Source organism: Silene latifolia, chromosome 7 (assembly GCF_048544455.1).
Source record: "Silene latifolia isolate original U9 population chromosome 7, ASM4854445v1, whole genome shotgun sequence".
In the NCBI taxonomy this organism is placed as follows: Eukaryota; Viridiplantae; Streptophyta; class Magnoliopsida; order Caryophyllales; family Caryophyllaceae; genus Silene; species Silene latifolia.
In genome coordinates, this window is record NC_133532.1 from 46578275 (window position 1) to 46584053 (window position 5779).

The 5779-nt window shown below is 35.9% G+C and overlaps 1 long non-coding RNA gene across 1 annotated transcript; it reads right to left on the reverse strand.

The window, feature by feature from the left end:
- Nucleotides 1-1407: 1407 nt before the first annotated feature.
- LOC141591058 (uncharacterized) lies at nt 1408-3572 on the reverse strand. Its single transcript, XR_012520619.1, has 3 exons — nt 3491-3572; nt 3282-3392; nt 1408-1602 (listed from the first exon to the last, which is right to left on the reverse strand). It is a non-coding gene; the product is annotated as an uncharacterized LOC141591058 (long non-coding RNA).
- Nucleotides 3573-5779: the final 2207 nt, after the last annotated feature.

Here is a 5779-nt window from a genome sequence, read left to right on the forward strand (position 1 = left end):
CGAATTAACAGATTAATTCGTCCAAGCTAACATTACATATATTTAATTAAATATAACTTATTATATTCAATTTACGAATTGAAAGTTAATTCGTCTCAACTAATATTATTTAATCTTTATTAAATAATTATCTCATCAACACATTGACTAACTATTTAGTCATATAAGGCATCAATGTGATTATATTTCTATAACCACATCTCTCAAACACATCCTATAGGTGTGACCTTTAGGGACCAGTTGATCACCGCCATCTGTATGATAATAACGTCAAACTTTCTAGCAAGCCAACCGTTATTAGGTAATCGTTAATCAACTGATTAAAATACGAAGTATACCCTTGTGAACCTGTAAGAGATTTACAAATGTTATCACACTAATTTGTGGAGGACACAAGCTCCAACAAACTCCCACTTGTCCTCACAAGTGTATGTGCGATAACCGATTCTCATATCCTAAAATTTCTCCCACTCAATGTAAAACAATTTGCAAATCCGTATTCACAAAGGTCGTATTTTACAAGCGATCATCATCATGAGTTGTTTCCCCGACTAGAGAGTAACTTAACTGATAAACGAATCATCATTCGAGCATGGCCATGCATTTCAGTTACAACTCCTCGAGTGGCCCTGAGAAATAACTATACCTGATAAGGGTTGGATATTTTCTTCAACTCGAATCCTGCAGATGTAAGCACAGTATGAAATGACCCAGAAAAAATCTACTTAGCCTCCGATTCTGGCACCGTGAGAAAGAAACCAAAGTCACCCAAAAACTGCCTTAATCTCAAGAGACAGTCGATAGTCAAAAGAATCGACTCTAGGAACACAATGGATGTCCTATCCACGACCTGGCACTGAATGTTTTTAAACATTTAGGACTCCATTACGTTGTCACAAAAATTTGTCCTACGAGGTATCGTTATAATGTCGCATTTGTGATCGATCAGTCAACAGTTTGACTTATGGGTCGTTGAACCCACCATCAATCGACTGCACAATGTAATAGCCGGAGTTATCAGCTCACATGGGCGATTACGGACAAAACAAATATAATGTAATTCAGTTCACTTTGTGGCGTCCAATGTTGTCAGTACAATCCACATGAAAAACAAAATATTATAATAAAACGATGAAGTTATAAATAGTATATGAAAAAGATAATGTATCAAATCCATAATCAAGTACTACAACTCAGGAACACGTTTAATTCCCATGGAAATGACGTGCCCTGTGACACCCTCATTTTTAGCGTAAAATAAACACGTAAAATCCTACAGAAAAATTGACAGGATATGTTTGTAATTGGTTCAACCAGTCAACCAGATAAAACCTGTAATTTTAAAAACTTTTCTAAACCATTCACAAACATTTCCAAAAGGAAAGTGCCAAAACCTGCAAATTCTAACAAACTAATTTACATAACAATGCTAAAGTCGCGAAAATAAAGTGATACAAACCAAAGTAAGAGAGGGAGACATATGTCCCTCCAAAATATAAACATAACCATATGTTTAAAGGTTTACTACAAAACATAACCAAACTAAGTCCAAGGTTCTTTTGCTCACTAGCTCGTCTGTGACCCCATCTAATCATCATCAACCTGTCAATCGCATTTTATACAAACACGAAAGCCACAATTCAGTGGGGAGTAACTTCGAGTCCTCCCAGCCACGAAATGTCATATTTAATGTAACATGTAAACATAAGAATATGAATACGAATCACACATAGCCTTAGCATATAGATGCTAGACAATCGTGCTTATCATGTGAACAACAATATAACAACACATAGTCCTAGCATGCGAATACTAGACCGACTCATACTACACTATCATGTGAATCACATAACATCCAGGAATCCAAACTCTATCAACCATAGCCGGCTTGCATCTCACCTTCTATGATTCATAGAATCACCATACAAGAAAGGACAATATATCAAAGACAGGCATAAGTTCTTAGTACGGTCAATAGTCACTCAGAATCGAGTCTATACCACGAGGTAGGGAAGGTAATCGAACCTGTATCTTGGCTCAGAGGTTCTATCAAAACATGGCCAAGACACAACACAACCCTAGCCTAAAATCTGCGCAGACCTAGACATGCGGATAAACACCACCGCACCCAAGACTCACAATTTTTCTAAAACAAAGTGAGTACCCTAAGGAGTCCACCAAAGGGTTGGCTAGTACTTAAGCTGACCATTTACTATCAAAATAAGTAACGAGGTCATGCCCCAACTTGGATATAATCCCACCAAGTCAGGAACACAGAGGCTATCAAGCAGTGAACATACACTCGTCAAAGACTATAATGGCCTATCTATGATGAAGGCCGAAACACTCACCTATGACCTAAATAAAACCAATCTAGGTCCCAGCTTGAATACTTTAGCCCACACCACACAAGACAAGTAAGACACCCAATTAACCAAAAGAGAGGCAAAGAGTCCAAACTTGACAATATTAAAGGTTCCAGGGAATCTAGGGCCGTTTCTACAACATAAGAAACCATTCAAATCAACCAACAACATATGTGAAATAAAAACATAATAAATGGCCTAAAACAAGAATAAGGCCAATTATCCAATTAACACAATAATTTCATCCAACCGAATTTTTACCCGCAACCCCAGACCCCCTGCGACAGTGCGGTTCAATCGCTGGTGACCAATCACACTATTGACTGACATCGATTCAGTCAAAGGGACCAAGGCTCAGTTTTCGGTATAATCATCCAAACATTACAATTATCGCTATAAAAATTCATTTTAAGCCTATTCTTTCCAATTTCATCTCATAACCTATCTTAACATGTGCAAACTACCAATATAAGCATAATTTTACCAACATCATTATATCCACTACTAACATTATTCATTTCATATGATTACCCATTTACTACTTATACTAAATATAACATTAATTAACCCGAAACGACGAACAACGCATGAAAAACCGCGAAACAAGCAACGGGCCGACCCGGGCCAACCCCAAGGCAGCCGTGGGCCTGCCTGGGCCTGCCGGGCCTGCATGCCGCCACCCCAAACCCTCCATTTTTCCATTTTTGTTCAGTTTAACATCGTCTGAAGCATCAATTAGTCATTCCCAATTCATTCCCATACTAATATGTGAACTTAAACATACAAAAGACATGAATTAGACATGAATTTAACCCATTTTATCATATGAAGTAAACCACTCAAATAACTTGCACAAAATCACACAAAAAGCAAAGAATGTGACATTAATTCGTCGAGTAACTCGAAATATGTTACCTTTAACAACAAAATGAGCAACTAGCACCTTGAACACCAAACCCTAATATGCCATCTAACCACTATCTTCAACTATATACGAGTCTCCAAACTCGTCCTCTAAATCTTCACCTAAATAAACAATAAAAACACAACAATAAGCACAAAAATCGAAATTATACCCAAAATCAGCCAAAATCGACATAATTAAAACTGAAATTAAAACATACTAGGATGTAGATCTTGAAGAGAGGATTCCGAAAATATAAATTTTGCGAAAATCGGACTAGAAACGAAGAAATTATGATGAAATTACGATTGTAAGATTATTATTTTTTTTTTTTTTGAGGAATTCGGTCAAGAGCACCAAAAAAAGAACAAAAGAAGTTTTAGGAAGAAATGGGAAGGAGGAAGAGGAGGGTGCCGTGGAAAGGAGAGGAAAGGAGCGGGATGTGGCGGAATTTCATGAGTCGGTTTTGGCTGTTTGACAATAATTAACCGCTTGTCAAATGCAAATTCCGACAAGGCCAAAGTTCTTAAACACGATATTACAAGAAGATTGAGTACTCATATGACCCATTTCCAAAATCGTTTGCCCAATTTTCAAAAGAATCGCCATTTTTCCCGATATGCCCTTTTTTCGATATAAAAGGTTTTTACATGGTTTAAACTATTTTTAAACATTTCGAAACTATCAAATTAAATAATTTACTTCAAAATATAATAGAATTACATTTCATTGAATTATTATTACTTCAAATACATTAATTTTAAATTCAACTTGATTAATAAATTACTTTCGCAATATAATAACGGTCCGAAATTACGGGGTGTTACAATCACCCCTCCTTTTAAAAAGTTTCGTCCTCGAAACTTAGAAGGAGAAATTATAGTAAACAACATCTTAATAATATCATCATAAGAAAATATAGGTATCTTTTCAATGAAACGGTGATACTCTTGTTGATCAGGCAGGAACGTCCACATTTCATATCAAAGATAAGGTAAAAAGGCAAATCATTTGTAAAATTCGAAAACCAAAATACCTTCAAAACATTAATGAAGAGTTTTCAAGAATGTAAATCTCATTCATGGAATGGAATTGCTCTTGTCGTGCACACAAGAACGCTATTTTTCCAAATCAGAGACAAATTTTAAACAAAAACTATTCGCCGATAAGCGTAGAACAAGTTATCAAATGTCTCCAATAACTAGTTCTAACATCCGATCAACGTTAAAATCAAAGTAAGAGAAAGGTAGTCTACTCAAATTTTCTTTTGCAAAAAGCCAAAATAGAAATGAAGGTTTCACTTTTAAACCCAATTGGGGTCAAATCCCTAAAATGTAACATTAAACCTTGACAAAGAAGTCATAAATGGATCAAAATTAACAGAAATTGGACAAATCTTAACGAAACTCGGGTCTAAAAATTAAAATTACGATAAACGAGTTTATATTCAAGAAAGGAATAGGGAACTTAAATCAAATTTTCATTTTCAAGTCTTCAAAAATAGGTTAGGTTTGCAGAAGTGACATAAACTTTCAAGAATGAATCGAAACTGGTAGCTTGAAATATTTAGAAATTCCTCGAAGTGAAAAGTAACTTAGACATCATAGGAGCAAGTATGCTAAGCGGATTCAAGCTTAACTAATCAAAAGGGCTGTATGAATTTCATGGGGTAAGAATTGAAGTCGAACCTAAAAGGGTGTCAAAGATGGAGTTTCATAGGTTACCAACATCAAACTTATGAGAGGAGTATGATGAAGTAAGGAAGAGAGGTATGAACGATAACGCTCATGATCAAGGAAGAAGGGAAATTAGTCAACAAGGAAACGCCAGACACTTTTATCACAAACAACAACACTCAAAACGGTTCCAAAAACTTCCTAACAACAAAACTCATAACCACATCACTCCCAAGGGTTTCCCCAATCGCTTATGTTACCTCATCCTAATCTGTTCCCTGAAACAAGGTACTCCACTATAAGTGTGATCTCATCGCTCCAAATCCTCAAACATCCAGAAACAACTTTCACAAGTCTAAGGTCAAGCCTTCCAACAAAGCTATATTCGTATCCAACTAGTGTCAACTATGGTTTCCTCAAAACAAATAAACCTTTAATCAAGAATCCCAATACCAAGCTATAAACTCCAAGAGAAAGTTCCTCAAATATACCACAAGATTCTCATTTCAAAACAAGGTAGCAACATACCAACCCCAAAATCTGAAAAATCAATAGGATCTCAAGTTTCTCTATCCTTTTACTTATTAAGGATTTCCAAAAGCGGATCTACACTCAGCTACAACATCATCCCATCATCTCAAGTACTCAATGCGACCTCAAGGTCTATAAGTCTATAGGGTTAACAAATTCTTCTCGACACTAAGTCTCTCTTAACTCAAGAACTCTCAAGAGCCAACTAATACCAAATCACATCACCAATCCATTATGGTCATCAACATCCCAAGGAGTATTCTTTCGAATTTGACATCCTAAAACTTACTTACCATCAAATT